Source organism: Dromaius novaehollandiae, chromosome 2 (assembly GCF_036370855.1).
Source record: "Dromaius novaehollandiae isolate bDroNov1 chromosome 2, bDroNov1.hap1, whole genome shotgun sequence".
NCBI classification, from domain to species: Eukaryota; Metazoa; Chordata; class Aves; order Casuariiformes; family Dromaiidae; genus Dromaius; species Dromaius novaehollandiae.
The window spans coordinates 101,390,080-101,407,304 of record NC_088099.1 but is presented as its reverse complement, the minus strand read 5'-3'; the positions used below and the strand labels follow the sequence as shown (position 1 = coordinate 101,407,304).

The window sequence follows — 17,225 nt, the reverse complement described above, 5'->3', positions numbered from 1 at the left end:
GTCTTTCCTACGGGTTGAATCTTAATGGTATTTCATAGGAGTAGCATACGGCTTGCCTCTGATGCCAGAACCATCTCCCTGCCAAATTTGAAGTCCCTGTTCTAGCCCAGGGAGGTGCTAGAGTACTTCCAAAAATAATTAGACCAAAAAAAAAAAAATCTTTCTTTTTTCTTCTGTAAGTTTGTTGTCAGAAGTGGCTGAACTATTATTGCTGTGACTTTCCAAGCATCATTCAGCCTTAAGCAGAGGACAGCATGGAAAGTTTCATCCTCAGCAATGGTTTAAATTGTTCACAACTGAAAGAGAGAGCTAGGAAATCTTAATGAAAAGAATCACAGTACTCCTGCTATAATGCATATTGGTCTAATATCTAAATGAGGAAAATCTAGCTTAACAAGAACAATAATGACTAGCTTTCATTTCAAGGAGCAAAACTATGGGTTGCCCCAATGAGAGCCCTAACATAAACATGAAAGTTTGAATCCATCACCTCGTGGTCTAGACAATTTAACCTTCTCCAAAACACCATTCTTTTCTGCAATGCTTGTAGATGTGAGAAGTTCAGGTTGGAGACGAAGATGCATATCACACTCATTTTGCTTATCTGAATCCTGTGGTAGTTTAATTATCTAGTAAGAGAAAAATATGTCAGCATAAGCAGTTCCACAAATCCACAATGTACATGTTTGTACACTATTTGTGAACTCTAGAAGTGCAAGATGTTGTGTTCTCCTTTCTCTGCACTCCATTTACCATGGATTTCTATCGTATCAGTTTCTCCTGTGAGTCTTCCCCATTCTTACAGACTAAAGTAAACACCCCAGAAAACATACCAAACTCAGACTGATCAAGGAAACTAGATCCCTGGACTGACCTAGGACTACATGTTCCTGAATCATTAAATCATCCCAGCTATGAGGTCCTATGAGTTGTGTTAAAAGGCTAACTTTGGAGCTTTTTAATATTTGGGGTTTTTTCCCCTCCATTTCATCCATTTTCACTCATTTGTTATTTTTTCCATAGTCCTACTAACAGCATTTCCAATGTTTTCTTTCCTAGTTTATCTGAAGTGTATTTCTGAAATAAATTCGTATTCATCTTCATGCTTCTGAAGTTATTTTCACTTCCTTTTACTCTTTGCAGATCCCAAATTAGGATATCACCCAAAATGAAGATTGTCTAAAAAACCATCACTGCAAGAAATTCAAAATGAATGGCTACACGTTCTTTTAACTAACCGACATATTACAGATAAGATGCTTTCCAAATTCCTCCCTTTTGGTAAACACTTTTTTCCTGATCCAGACATGCCTGAATAAAAGAGGTTTGAGTTTGAGATCTTCTTGTTAAGATTCAGAATGAGGGAACATATCTCAGTTACAAATCTGCAAAGTCCAGAAACAGAACTTCCACTAAAGAGGAGTTCTTAATTCAGGCACATTTTAACCAGAGACATACAAAAAAAGTAACATTTGAATTAAGTCCAAAAACTAATCAAAGTATGGTTTCTACCATGACAGAGCTTTGCTTGGTAACAGGAGGCACCAGGCATACAAACAAGGATATCATAAGCAATATTACGTTATTCTGTAGCCATATATAACTGTGAAAGCACCTTTGAGATTCACTAAAACTGTGGGGGAAATTCACATGTGTACTGGCAGCAAGCTCAAACCCAGAATTAAAAGAATTCCAACTTTTGTCCAACTCTTTGATCCAGTGACTCAACATGATAAACAATATGTCAATATTTTGAATAATTCTAATAACTGGCCATAAAAAATGATTAATTTCAGGTGGGAGTTGGAGATGCATGTCATATTCATTTTGTTTATATGGCTACTCGGTAGTTTGATAAATTGCTTTTAAGAAAGACAATATTGATTTTAAGTCTGACAGAAGGAAAGCAGAATCTGTTCTAAGGAACAGTGCCTAAACCAAGAGGCCTAGCATTTATAAATACAAACCTGAAAATAGAGATTGCATAACCAGTGGTCCAAGTCCAGGGAAAAAAACTTTTCAATTTTTTTGAATTGGTCAACTTTGGAATTATAACGGCCTCTGAGGAAGGGGCATTTAAACTTTCCCTCTAAAGCGTTAAAATTGTTGTCACATAAGGGGAAAGCCCCCCATCCTACTTCTCGATCAATGCAAGCCCAGGTTCCACGAAGAAGGAAGAGTTCAAAGAGTAGTACCATGCCTGGATTCATAGCCTTTCTGGGTGGCAGAACCTAGCAAAAGAGAAACAGAAAAGATTTATCAGTTATAAAAACATCAAAAGGGAGACAGCTTTCTTATATCAGATGACACTCTACAAACTTGATACCTTTGAAAAAATTTTACATATTAAAAAAATTAACAACTCTTCCCCCTTTCCCCCAAATCATCTATTTGAACAATTTCTACCACCACTGCAGTAGAAATGCTGTGCATTTTATTCATGCTGATTTTGTGATTTCTACTTTTTTTTCCTAGCTGTCTAAAAAGTGCTCATTTTCTTCATTAACAAGTAGTTTAAAAATACTGCCACTACAAAATTTTAAGACAAATTTTAAGAACAAACTTTAGGATCTGAGACATTCTTGTGATGGCCTATTCAGATCCATCACTGTTTTCTTCTTGCAGCAGCTTAAGAGCGTTCATCTACTTGAGCTTTTCTCTTATACCCAGTGAGGAACATTTCCAGGCTTACTCCTTACTGACTCATAAACTCTCCTCCACCCAGTTCTGGGAATGATATTGGTACACAATAGCTTTCTTCAAATTAAAGCAGGGAAACCCGTCTTACAAAGTATGCAAACCTCAGGGTAGGGTCAAAAAGGACTTTGAGGTAGTAAACTCCCAACATATCAAAGACTGGCAAATACTACTTGCACTTTTCATAAGATAGTCAGAGTTACTCTCAACACCTTGGAGCTGGGGAAGAGGGTTACCAGTGCCTTAGGGGCCTGAAGCAATTGTGTTCCCATGGCAAAGACTTGAAAATCAGGAGTGAGGAAATATCCCTGAAGTAATGAATTTATGTAAATCCCTCTGTAAGGTTTGCTGTGTGAAGCAATTCAAACAAGGTCATGGAGAAGATAGTAAGGGATGAAGCAGGGTGAAGACAAACAAAAAGAAAAGTGATCCTACACCACAACTTAAACTATGTTCTTTAATTAACACAGGGGTTGATCCAGGTCCTATTGAACAGCTTATATTCATTCTAAAGGACAAATAAAACAAAAAAACATACAAAGCTGGAATATGGAAGGTAACTACCATCGCGCCCTGGCTAAAAAGCTCTGAAAGGCAATCATCTGGAGACAAGGAGAACAATAGGTCAGCTACACCACTCACAAACTGAAACATCTGCTGCTTTACTGCTCCTACAAGTTCTTCTGGATTATACAGAACTGGGACTGTGCCTAATCTCTTAAATAAACTACGTTGGATGTTTATCTCATACAGACATTACTGTGTTATTTGAATGTCTTCCATCTTTTATTGTCCCCACTTCAGTCATTAAAGTTCATAACAGCAAGTATCTTGGTACACTTGCCATGTGGAGACTTCCACTAAGCCTTACCTTGCTTCCTAGCAAAGGCAGAGAAAGAGAAGTCTTTGCTCCTTCACTCTCTTCCCTATGAATTTATGCAGGGGGCAGGTCACAGTGTTCAAGGGTATCCTCTGATCTGGGTGGCTAAACATCTGAGTGCCTTTTAGGATGCATCTTCAGCACATCTTGAAATTCAGAATAAGGCCTCCAAATAGAAGACTCCCATCCAAATTCACCACCCACTTTTAAAGGCATAAGTTAATGCTGTGCCAGAGGCTTTTTAACCAAGCAGGGATTTCCTCAATCAGATGATATTCTATAGCTGATAACCAGCCACAGATCTTTATGTTTCAAATATTTCTGCAAACAAGTACACATAAAGCTATTTATCTATTGATATTTTTTAAATACAAGCATCACTTTCTTTTACTCCTGATTGAACAGTAGACAAGATAATAATTACAACTCAGGTACGGCCAAGCTTTTTCTCTGTCTTTTTCTAAAGCAATTAAGAGATTTACTCATACCAGTAACTACTATGTTAGGAGATGCTACATGTTCATAGTTGTGTTGCATTCTATGACTTTTTGCAGAGGTGAATATAAATTATTATTTATAATATGTTTTCCTGTTTCAAGTTATATATTGTGATTAAATAATGGCAGAAGAGAGGAAGTCATTTAAGGAAATCTTTTAAAACTATAAATATTGTCATTATTATGTCGGCGTACTTTATATTAATTATGTAAATATATTCTAAGACTTAGTGTAGGCTTAAAATGAAACAGAAGCATCTGTTGAAAAATGCCATAACCCTGTGGCAGCTGCTATTAAACCATTAACAGTATCAGGTTTCATTTAAACCAGATTTACCATTTTCTATAACAGCCCGTGGGAAAGCTAAAAACATTAGGCACAAATTACTGACAAAAGAGATCCTTAATCAAGCCATACATTTCATTTGGCTAGCTGGGTGCTAGATAGTAACCTCTGTGCTACAAACTAAAGGTGGTGGTTACAAGGCTATGATCAAAGACGATTACCTGCATTATTGAACAATCTCAAAGCACAAGCAGCAGAAATCACTGCCATATCACAACATTCCTTTTAGCTTCTCCCTTGCTTCCCAGACTTACTCTTTTGTTTAGAATAACTCAGCAATACACTCTCTTCTACTAGGCTGCCTGAAAATAGACAGTGGTCGGGAAGTTGGTGTAAGGGTAACCAGACTGACTATGCAAAATTCATTTCTTTTTTTCCTGCTCACTGCCATATTCCACTTGCTATAAACTCTCATCCTGCACTTAGATTGCAGACTGACTCTTTGGGACAGGAAGCATCCCTTTGCTTAAGAGTTACAGGATCTGGACATTCAAGTCATTCCATGATCCAAACGCGTAATAACAAAAACAGAGATTTTGTCACACACCTGTACGCTACAAAGCCCAAGGTTGTAAGATTCATTCTGGGAGCCTTCATGCAGCAATGACAGGTGCCTGACCAAGGTAGGACAGTATCACACATTGCCACATACACTATCAGATAAAACATCCCTACCAAATACAAAATGCATTTCCATTCTTTCCACATAAACACCCAGGCTAAGCCTCTTCCTATTACTCTATCCTGGTGTCCCAAACCTTCACACGGGTGCCTGTGGGCTTTCATTACCATTATGACAGCCACCAGGAGCATGATTTATACAGGTGAAGTGCTGATTAGAAAGGGACAGTCAGGCTGAATAGGAGAGTGTCAAAAAGGAGGAACGTCCCCTCAAGAGCCCTGTACTAAATCTTTCCCACCATGTCACCTGACACTGCCCCCATCATGACAGTAAATGTGCATCTCCATAATACCCAGTTGTCCAATAGCCACAGGGTCATATGGCCCTACAAGGAAGCCCGGTATTGTGCCACCTGCCCTTAGCCTCCTCCTAGGTGATGAGTTTGAGAGCGGGGTTTTGGGTTTGAGATTTGGCCAGCAGGACGTGTAGGCATAGCTACACAAAAGCATTTAGGTATGTAACTCCTATTAAAATCCACAGGACGTGAGTGCCTACATGCTTTTGTGGATTTAGGCCCTCATTCTCAGATACAGGCTAGAGCACAGCTCAGATGGGTGGAAGAGGAGAATCAGCAAAAAAAGCTCTCTCTCTCTCTCATAAGAGACCCAATGCCCTAGAAAGAAATGGGAATGGGTGCTTTCTGGAGCTGTGGGAGAAGAGGCACTAGCAGATACCACTGCCTGGCTTGGGCCAATGCCTGGGATGGACAAAGCCCTGGGCACAGGCAATTCAAACTGACCAATTTGTTTTGATGGACTATTTTGTTTTTGAAGAAAAATTAACCTTCACATGAAGTGAGCAGCTATAACTTCTCTGCTGATGGCAACTTCTTTTGAAGCACCATTTGGTAATTTAGTCCACAAGCTTGCACCACTACTATTTGATGGTGAAAGACAGCATAATATATAAATCCACTTTCATGGGTTTTAATGGTTCTAATCTCTAACATCTCAGTTTACAATTTGCCCTTGCTCAGTTAAAATTTCCATTGAGCTCTATGAGCTGTATAACCTTTTATAGTGGTACAAAAGCTTCTTACACCCACTTTTCACTGGTGTGATTTGTCCTACAAAGGGAGATGCAGCAGAGAATAAATAATGCTTGTGTGTGCCTGCACACGCACAAGTAATTCTTCCTAGTCTGCAGTTAACAGTGTTGCATTTAATTGAATTAAATCATAGTGAACTAAAATTATCTCTTGCCACTATTTCTGAATTCAACTGTTTTATATCAGTTTTATTGTAATATATCTTACTTCTCCATATGCCACCATAATTTCAGCAAAGAAATCGTTTACTCTAGAGAGAGAATTAATTCTATTTGAATATTTCAATAAACAGATCTGATGTGAGGATTTTGGCTTTTTGTCTTTCTCGTGGGTTTTAACCTTGTCAGAGAAGGAATAAACCTTTGCTTCTCTCCTTCAAGTGTGCTGAATTTGGAAGAAAAAGGACAAAAATGCCATTATCTAAGTCACATAACACGAAAATTTGATCACTAAACATCTACCACTCAACCAGATTAAACTGAATTAGAAGATGCAAAGACAATTCAATGTTGACTTATTTTCAACAGAATAATTTTGCAAAACACCATATAAATTATGGCTCATCATTTCTGATGATGATGAAAACTGTGGCAAATGAATGTTACTGGCACCAAACAGAGGTAGAAAACCTTTTAAATCGGAGACAGTTCCTATCGCACCATCTTATTAACAAATAAAAACAAATATTTCACTATGTAAAATGAATAGTGTTGGGTTGAGGCTGCTTTTGCCAAAATAAGGTGGAGCTTGCATGGCCAGATTTCAAGCCCTTGCTGTTTACATGCAAGGCTATCATAGAGGCAGAAGGAAGAGCATTCTTGGGAAGTGCTTATATAACTCTGAAATTTATAAAAGGCCAGAGAGGAGGGAACAGAAATCTGGACTGGGGTAAAAATAAAATACCACGTTATTAGGGTCTCACAAAAGTCCTATCTATCATCAGAATGTTCTGGAACAGCTGGAAAAACAGAGCAGCGTTGGGTGGTTGCCTGTCTGTGCACAGGTATCTGCATACAGAACAACACACAAATCTGGGCAAACAATGCACTGTTGCTTATTTCCTCATATATACGTCTTTTTTCAATTTCCTGCCTAGGAGAACTAGGCCTAGAGACCTGTCAGGCCTGACATAGGTCAAACAAAGGACTCCTCTCCCTCCAGCTTCAGGATCTTCTTAAATGTTCGTGCAGTACCACCAACTTTCTGTGAGCCGGTACCCAAACTTCCCTGATGAGGTGGGAGCATGGGTGAGCGGCGGCTGCAGCACTGGGCAAGAGCTCACAGTCACCCACTGAGGCCAGCGCTCCTGGCGGGAACGTGTTCCCTTGCTGCGGCACAGGGGTGCATCCCCGTCCTGTTCACGAGGGCCCCCTCCGGTACCGCTTTGCTCATGAAGGAAAACGCTCAGAAAATCTGACGTAGAAGCATACACCCCATGGAGGCAGAAATCTTCTGTGGCTGCAAAGCCTGGGCCCGAGGCCAGGGATGAGCTGCGTGGTATCTGTAAAAAGGCAATCTATTCCCCGCTCTTAATCCCACGACAGTGATGGCTACATGCAGGATATGTCCCCTCACACTGCGCCAAAGCACCCCAATGCCTTCCCAGACCTGCGCCAACTGCCCTGTTGAAAACACCTCCCTTGCTGTCAGAACAGCTGCAATTCCCCCTTGTCCCTGTCTCCTCCAGGACAGAGAATTTGGGGCATAGTTAGCTCTGGTGGCATCATACACGGCGTGACTACCTTACACCAGAGGACCAGGATCTGGCCTTTTATCTTTCCAAATACAGGAAAATAATGTTTGCATTCTCTGAGCTTTAGCCTCTGCATCTGTTGCTAATTGTCCTGGCACATCTGCTGCTAATTCTTTTCTGTTCTGTGACCAGCAGGGAGTAGTAATGTATGGTACAGTCAGCGTTAACCTCCCCGAGAGCTTCTCGTGATATACCGCTGGACCACGTAGATTCTGACCTCGTCATGCAATAGGAGTAATTGTCTTTGTAAACTTAACGCGGGAATTCAGGTTCACTCTCTCACCACTCCTGCGCCTTTTATTTATTCCTGAGCCATCAGAGCAAGAGCTTCCCCTGATATGCAGGCCACTGACATGAAATAGCAGAGTTTATTTCTTTTGTGTCAGGAGGACACGTACTTGCTTAGAAACCACTCGGAGCCAAGAAGTCTCACGCAGACCTGGATCATTCAGTGCTGAGTTACATAGCAGGCAGTGTCACTCGCTGGGCAGTGTGCTCATCATGACACCAAAGGCTTTGCATGTTTTTAGTCCCAAAATAGGCAATTTTCCTTGCCATTTTGTTCCAGAAGTTTTTCTGTTTCAGGTCTGTTTCCTGATACTATTCTGGGTTCTCTGTCCTGCCTTCTGCATCAAAGGACTCTCTTCCTTCTGAAGTTTCAGTCCAGCCTGGGAGAAGACAATACTTCCTTCACTGGGTAAGCTCTGTCAGTGCTTAATTCATGCTCCTCCAGCATTCCCTGGATGGGCCAGATCCTAATCAGGTTCTGGTCTCTTTCCAGGAACTCAGCTAACACCTCGTCCAATGAAGAAACTGGAAGACTGGCTCCTCAGAAAAAAATCCCCTTTTCCTTGTGCACTCTGCTTTAAAATGGCATATTTAAACAGGGTCTCATTTCTTTTGTGGTATGAAGTACTCTTTTCAGAGAAAATTATTCAAAATTCAAAATGCTTCAAAATCGGGTAATTTTGGAAATAAAGTATCTTCTGAGGGTGTTTTACTGGCTCCCGGTGCTTGAAAGTATTGACTAAAACACTGTAAACTTTTTTCACAATTCCAGTGTCAGCTATGGTCATGGAACTGATCCACTTTCCACTCATGATAATTTTTGTTGTGGTGGTTATTTATTTTGCTATTGCTATCCTCTGTCATTCAGCGATTACTTGTAGCTAAGGATACAGACAGAGGAGTGCTGCATTCTGAGTCCTAGCTGATCAGCCCCAAATAATATGAGACTTCTGTACAAGTCGCCTATTGCAGCCAATGGTTCCTGTCAAACTCTCTTACAGGAAAAATTTCCCATTAGGGAATAGGCCATGGAGTGGTCTAAAGCAAAAGCCTGTCCCTAGACAATCCCAACTTTTGACATCTGCCTGCTAACTATTTCCAAGGCAGACCACACATCTAATCTTAGACTAATGAATTTAGATATGATGTAGGCCCACGTTTCTGAGGCACTGGGGCTGTACCTGTTGGCCTAAAGCAGAACAGCATGCACTATACAATCCATCCTGCATTTCCAAGAGCTCCAAGAGCACAGTGACTCAGTAGCATACAAAAAGAAAGTCCAAAATCAAAACTGAAGTCTTCAAATAAACACAAGTGTCTGTCTAAGCTCACTATTTTCATTTACCAAAAGGTTCACGTAGCACCTTATCACCCCAACTACAAATAATTGTATCCAGGGAAAATTTAAGTGACTCTCATTTTGAAAGTCCTCTGGCACTGCCATACATTATTACCTCCTATCTTTTTTCTTAGTGTGTCAAACTCTTACGCTACGTCCTATAAAGTATCCTACAGCTAAATGTTCTTCATCTGTGCCAGAGTTTAGCTCAGGAATAAAATGAGAAAAAAAAGTTTGTGCTCTGCTTTCCTAATGATACCTTGTTTTGTAATTATTAAAAGCATCACAGTCCTTAGACAGATGCTGACATATGGAAAATATGGTCCTTGAAAGTGTTGGTTTCATCATATTTTAAGAATTAATACCTAAGGTCATGTTAATCAGTTTCTGATATATGTAGTTTTCAAGATGCACTTCAGGGAAGAAAATGCTGGAAATGACTAATAACAACAAAGATATGAACTTTATTCATTATATATCTAAATCTGAATCTCAGCATTACTGAAGTACTTTGCCACCTTAACTATTTAGGAAGCCTTAAATAAAAAATAAATCCACATCATTCAGTGAAACAGAGCATCCTCTTTTTCCAAGCAAAAGAGTTCAAATTTATTAATTTTGTAGCTATATTTTAAAATGAGTGTCAGTTCCTACTAGATGACTGCATGATAAGTGTCCTGAAACTTCAGGAAAAGGCACTAAATTTTTCACAGCATTTGTGTTTCATTTTCAGTGTAATAAAAATACAGTGCCCTTTTAATAATGAATAATAGATCTCCTGGTATGATTTACATGTGTGGATTAAATGTCATGTTTGAAAAGTTGCTGTTTTATTCATACTGAATTTCCCTCAAGTAAAACAAAATGGTACCCAACTACTGTTATAATATTGCTAGTACCTTGCCACACTGATACATAAATATTAACGGGTTGATATACTCTTTAAAATCTACAGATCGGTGAAATGTTCTGTCAGCAACTGCAGTTTTATATGCATATGAACTGATTTAGTGCAATCTAATGTGCTAGGTACATTAGGGAAAATCTGTAACTCCAGTGCCGACTTCTAGAGCTCATATGTCTTTGCTGAAGTACCAACTTTGGAAGGCTGGCACAGAGCAAGGACCACTGCCGAGCGGGCGCCGCATGAGTGGAGGGAAAACTGAGCTTAGGGAGCCTGATACTGGCACACTTGTTTCTCCTACTCTGTGCACACACTTCTCTTCAGCAGTGCAGGAGTGACATCCCCGGTGAGTAGATGGTTAATGAATTTTTTTTCAATGTCACTTGGAAGCAGTAGCATTGCTTTATAGCACTATTCGGGATAGCTGAAAATTTCCTACCTGAATTTTCCCTTTTGAACAAAAACTATTTTCCTACCAGGCAATATTTTTCTGGAAACCTTTCCAGAAATTAACATTCTATTTAAAAAGTTGCAAATACTCCAAATAGGAATATTTTCCTTAAAAAATCACTTCTTTTAGTAGGAGACAATAGAAACATACACTTGAAATGAACTTTGTCCTGCTAATTGAAATTATTGCTACAAATAGTTTTTTTCAAAAAGAGAAGCATTCTAGCTACATGCCAATTTTTATTCCATTGAAGCCAATTAATCTTTTGGCTCTGAAAAGTGCATGATTTGTTCTTACTGTTATAGTTGCTTCATACAACTATTCTAATGTATTTATTAAATTAACCTAAGAAAAGCTAACTAGAGGAAAAATAAAAATAAACTCTTTTGGTTTTGAGTAAAATTAGACATTTTCATACTGCAACTTTTCTTTTGTGCTCTCCAAGTCATCACTGCACTGCAAAATGTAATTTGGAGTTGTGTAATCTGGATTTGCTTACACTGCAGTCATGCTGGGGCACAGATCCTAAGGGGCAATAAGTCACTGGTCTAAATATACTGTGAATGAAAATATTCACCCAGCTACTTGGGTCTTATCCACACTATGACTTCAGCTATCAGGAAACAACAATAAGAAAATTGTACTAGTAAAATCGTTGGCCTTGTGTAAAGATGATGCAGTTACCTCTATGTAGACATTGTCAAGGACAGTCTAATTGCAACAACTACCCTACTAGGAGCACAGTAAGCATGACTCCTGTCCTCTCCTCACTTCACTTTCATTGCAGACCTGGCAAAAATCACACAGTACAAAAGCATATTGAAATTTTAAGAACAAGGTTTTCTTAAGCCCAGGGTTAATCTACTGCATTTTTGAATCTCAGGTTGAGTTCAAGTTCATTTTCTGTTAGACTGTAAGTAAAGCTTCAAAATAGCTCTTGCTTCATCTAGGTCAGACAGCTTGACAGTGGCATTAACCTATTAAAAATCTAAAACCCCTTTACATAAATTAAACATATGAAAATGTCCCTAAAATTCTGGGTCTAAAACAAGTCCCCTTTAGACCACACTTTTAAGTGTTATACCTAAGAAGGTAAAGAGTCATTCAAAACAGAAATTGCATTTTAGTCCTATCCAAAGCATTCACGCATCTTTTGTCCAGCATAATTTCAAGGGAAAGAAAGAGATTTGCATGACTTTCTGACCTTACTGAAAGCCAAATAAAATTCAACTGGAGCTATTAGGAACCACTGTCTAACATGTAGTCAGAGGTTTTGGGGGGAGGTAGGTTGACAAACTAAAAAGGAGGACAGTGAAGGAGGGGAAAGAATTGAAGCTGGCAAGCTGAAGCGAAGAACATTGATTAATGAACAAAAAACATTTTTGAAAGGTTGGGTGTGCAAGTCAGACTAGCCCCGAGGCAGATCTAACTTACATGACCAGCACTTTCTGTACGCAGCAGGTAACCCATGCTGACACCAACTTTGCCAACATGACAGGGTTATTATTTTTGGAAGGATGTAGTGTTCTGGAACAATTTCTCTAATATATTAGTTAAAACTAAGCTTTCCTTCAATATCAAGCATGCATATCTTCCTTTTCACCATGTTTACATTGAATTCCTATCATTATTGCAGCCAATGAAAACAAAAGCTTATTCTTCGTGTGTGAGCACTTGTATTTCCCCTCTGTAATATAACCCAGGGCAGCAGTGCTGTATATACAATTGTGTTCTAAACCAGATACACATCTGAAGCTCAGCACTAAGACCTCAAAACTTATGCTGAGTTTTGTAGTAGAGGCTTATTGTCTAAAGCCCGAAATCGGCCTCTTCTCAGCACGGATCCTGAGGGTTTCTTCTGCACTATACCTTAGGCATATGCAGCAATACCAAGGAGGAAGAACAGAAAGGCAGAAGTGTTCGGACTACATCATCTATGTCTTTAGAATGAGCTAATGGAGGAGCTAAAATTATGGCATTAAGCTTTTCTTGTCCATTATACAGGAATGAAGACCAATAAAGGAATCATTTTATCCAGCTTCTCCTGATCCTGCATTTTAATTGGACTTCCATGAGACCTGCAGCCTCATTAACTGGATTAAAACTGAAGTGTGGTAAAGACACTAATTAAATGTCTTCTGTGAGACTCAGACAGAACTTAATAGCAAACTCTAGAAAAGTGCTAAAACTCCCAAACACTTCTCTCAGTCCCTTGGACGAAGCATAGCAACTACCTCTAAGCAGTTATTGAGGTGTCTGTACAACTCGCTAGAGACTCCCAGAAAGAAAAGTTCATGGACTTTGCACTTTACCAAATCTACATGCAGAGCTCCTATGCGTTGAGGAGCAGCTGGACAAAAGACAGGTCAATGTTCATTTGTACTAGCCCTTGCTTAATGGTGAGAACAGGGCCATGTAGTTTTGAATGCGGGACACTCCCCAGGTGGAAGCACCAGTAATAGGCAAGACAAAGGAGAAACAGTGCTGAAAACAAGAGTCAGAGCATCCCAGAGCCATTCAGCCACACCAGCCAGTTTTCTCCTTTCATTAAAGCCTAAGAAGAAAGTACTTTTTTGCCCTCAAGGCAATAAGCAGGACATACACACCTCGATTAGGAAGGAATCTCAACTCATCATCAGTGTCTTCTCCTCCAGTGAGAAAGGTGGCCTCTTCAATCCAATCCAACCCAACCCAACCCAAGGGACTGCCAAAGGTTAGTCCGACCCAGACAGAGGTGCCTGGAAAAAGGGACAATATCTCTTTTCGCCCGCGCAGAGGACAGAGAAGGCTGCCTGAGACACACTGTCAGGTTCTGCACCCGGGCAGAAGCAGGAATTTGATGGTGTTCAGAGATCTGTGCCTTTTCCCACAGCATTAAAAAGGCAGTATCTTCTCCAGTGACAGGAACACTAGAGCTGGCCTGTGCTGTGGTAGACTAGAAGCTATGTTATTTAACAGTCCCTATGCTTTCAAAGCAGTGACAGAGTCTATCTTTTAAGCCATTTCATCTCTTAAGTAAGACAGTTTCTCTCATAGAGAAGCTTCCACATCAGTATATGAAATCCCTCTTCTAGCACCTCATGGTCCAACACAAGACAACGGAGATTTCTTAAAAAAAAAAAAAAAAAGTTTTTAACAGATGTATCTTCAGATTGAGCATAGGTATATAGGGATCTACAAGGGGCAGGACACAAAACATACAAGCTTAACCCACACCCCAAACACTTACTCCTTCAGCACCCAGCAGCTACCACCTCCCAGCTCAGAACTGCATCTGCCAAAGATTTTCTGTGACAGACATATGTCTTTGTTTTAACATCATATGAGAGTCACATTCACAATTTTCCTCTTTGTATGTGTGATTCTTTACATATCAACAGCTGCTTTTACAAGAACACTGTTCATTATCTATTACCGATAATAAACAATTAAGAAATAGAAAATGTGATTTAGCAGCAGCTTGTATATCACAAACCCAATAGCTGAAATGACCTGCTCAGATATAACTCAAAGCATCACCACCATAAGTACAAATTGCTTTATATGGAAACACTTTGGGATCAGGACTGTCTTTTTGTTCTGCATCTATGCAACAGCCACCACAATGGGAAAGGTGGAGGAGCAAATCCACCACTCAAGGTCATACTGCAAAATAAGCAATAACTGAAAACAGACAAAATGCCCTCCCCATTCTACCAATACCTCATAACAAAAAAGCATCATTAGAGAAATCATAGTCATTTTTCAAATCATAAAGAAGACTACATGTGCCAGGGAGTTTATCTCATACCAATGCTTCAACCAGCACTAGGCATTAGCTACAACAGCGAGCAACTGACACACAACAATCCTGCCACGCACAGCATGCTTAGGCAGGAAAATATGTGTGCCTCAGTTGCAAAAGACAGAATAGAGCCTCGAGTGTTTGGGCTCCTTCCAAAATAATCCAAATGCTGCTTTTTTGGCAAATGGGGGGTCAATGGAGATAAAAACTCACAGAATGATTTGGGCATTCATGTGTTTATACACACCCACTCGTTCATTTATCATTCTAAAGCTACTTTACTGAAATCAAATTACATAGCTGACAAGCTGCGTAGATAAGAGAGAATAAAGGTAAAATTTAAAATCAGCTGACAACACTACATGATGTAGTGTATATTTGGCACTTTTAGAGTGAGTGATGAGGGTTAACCTAGGGGAAAAAAAATGCACCTTCCTAAATTGCACCTTAAATTATTAAATAAATTACGAACATGATGGAATGCATTAAATATATACGCCTGAAGGAGAAAGAGTGGATGTCTTTTAACTTTCAAAGCAAAGACAGCATATTTAAGAAGTGTTGCTTACTGTTTGGATACTCTGTCCAAAGTAGATTTCAGTGTTGTAGAAGTTTCCATCGTGCCTAACAGGCAGCGTTGTTCTGGCCCAGGGCTGTTCCTTCAGTCTGGGCCACTGCAGTAAGCCACCACCTAAGCGGCTGAGAACAGAAACTCTGAGGGAATAGTGGCCCTGGGGCACTTTATCTTTGACTCCCCTCAGGCATTTGATGTGAATTTCTACAGGCTGTGGTGTCTTGGACCCATCAACCTAGGGAGAAGGCTCAGAGTTACTGATTTGCGTTGAGTTGACTTTAACTGTACAATTAGTCAGAACAAATTTCTTAAGAAAACTACCACCAATAAGTGGAAAACATGCTTCTTGTTCAACCTGCAATTACCTTTTGTTACCTGAGGATCTGCAATCAGGGAGGTCGAAAGTCATAGAGATGACAGATCATAATAACAACAATAATAATAAATGTTTAGCATTCTTGGGGGGAGGGTGGAGTTGTTGAAATGTGACACTAGAAACCATTGCAGAAACCATTCTGCAATAATAGAGCAGAATTCACAGGAAAACACCACCTTCGAAAATATAACACACTTTGCAACACAGGCACAAGAGGTGATATGATGAGCAGGCTGCAGGCACAGAATGAGAGACTGGGCAGACCCTGTTTTTATACTAATTATTAGTCTTGCCAAGGCTATTAGCGCTGTGTAATATGCAGACTATCCTTTCACCTTCTGATTATCATATAATCAGATTCTCTTAAATATAGTAATCAAAGTGCAACATGTGTAGAGTTTAATAACAACTCCCTACAGGCACCTTTATTCCAAGTCCAGACAAAAGGAAACATCTGCTGCTTGCTGTTGACAAGATGTTGTCTGAGTTATAGAATGTTTAGTATGGAATAAATGTTGTGCTGTGTATCTGAAATGCCTTTTCCATGCTTTTCTTGTATGCTCAGCTTATAATGTAGAGGTTGGCAGAGGGGAACAGACACAGCAGTATGATCCTTGGAAGTCTTGCCTGAGTAAAGAATTAGGATCCATTTGAATATGCCTGCAAATACTTCAGTGCTGCCCAAATACATTCTGCAGGGTCAGGCACCTAACAGAGAGTCCCAGTTTGGCTCCAGTGTTGACTTAAATGGATAAAACTGCTTCTGCAATAATTAAATATTGAGGGCTTCAAATCAGCCATGATTTTTTTTTCCCCCCAAGGATTCCATTTCTTTCATTTTTTTCAGGAAACACTATTGCAAGAGTCTTTTTCTTTTAATTTAATGTGATACAAGAATGCATGCCACACTTCTGAATCAAATGGCTACCTTGACTACCAGGTTTAGTAGTCTCACAGTTTAAGCCTACGGTAGCTAATAATCTCTTTAATCCTGTCTTGGATTTATTTTGGAAGAGATAGCATATTTCCATATAGATAGAAAGCTTCTCGAATTAAATTAAGCAGTTAAAATAACAGTTGAATTTGTGAAACTTCTTTTGTTTTTCAAGACAAACCATACTTAACAACTAATCTGAATGACAATTATTTTCAGCTTAATTAGAAAATCTTAATTAACAATGAAGATTTAACCTTAATATTTTTGGTTTCTGAATCATATATTTAAAAAATTAACATTATGTGAATAAATAAGACAATCTTTTTAAACCTCAAGGCAGGATTACTGATGCAGGCAGACTTCGTTATTAAACACATTCTAAATTAAACGCCTCTATGAATTTTATACTGAAATATATTGTGATAGTTTTGCATGCCAAATGTGACATTTTGTATTTTAGATTCATCTTCTGTAGTAATTTTGGAAATGTCATACAAACAAAGATTTTGTCATTTACCAATGGAATTACTATGCATGGCCGGTTAGCCATCTCTTTTCTGGCTCTTCTGGTTGTTTCAAGTCAGCAAGCCATAAAAAATCTTTATCTCTCTGAAACACAGCAATTTGGAAGATAATCGAATAGTGACTGGGGGGCAGAAACGCCAGTCT

The 17,225-nt window shown here is 39.3% G+C and overlaps 1 long non-coding RNA gene across 1 annotated transcript; it reads right to left on the bottom strand.

Annotated features, from left to right (window-relative positions):
* Positions 1-464: 464 nt before the first annotated feature.
* Positions 465-15,438, bottom strand: LOC135327335 (uncharacterized). The gene is made up of 3 exons (XR_010387447.1): positions 15,239-15,438; positions 1,968-2,231; positions 465-629 (listed from the first exon to the last, which is right to left on the bottom strand). It is a non-coding gene; the product is annotated as an uncharacterized LOC135327335 (long non-coding RNA).
* Between the last annotated feature and the right edge of the window lie 1,787 nt (positions 15,439-17,225).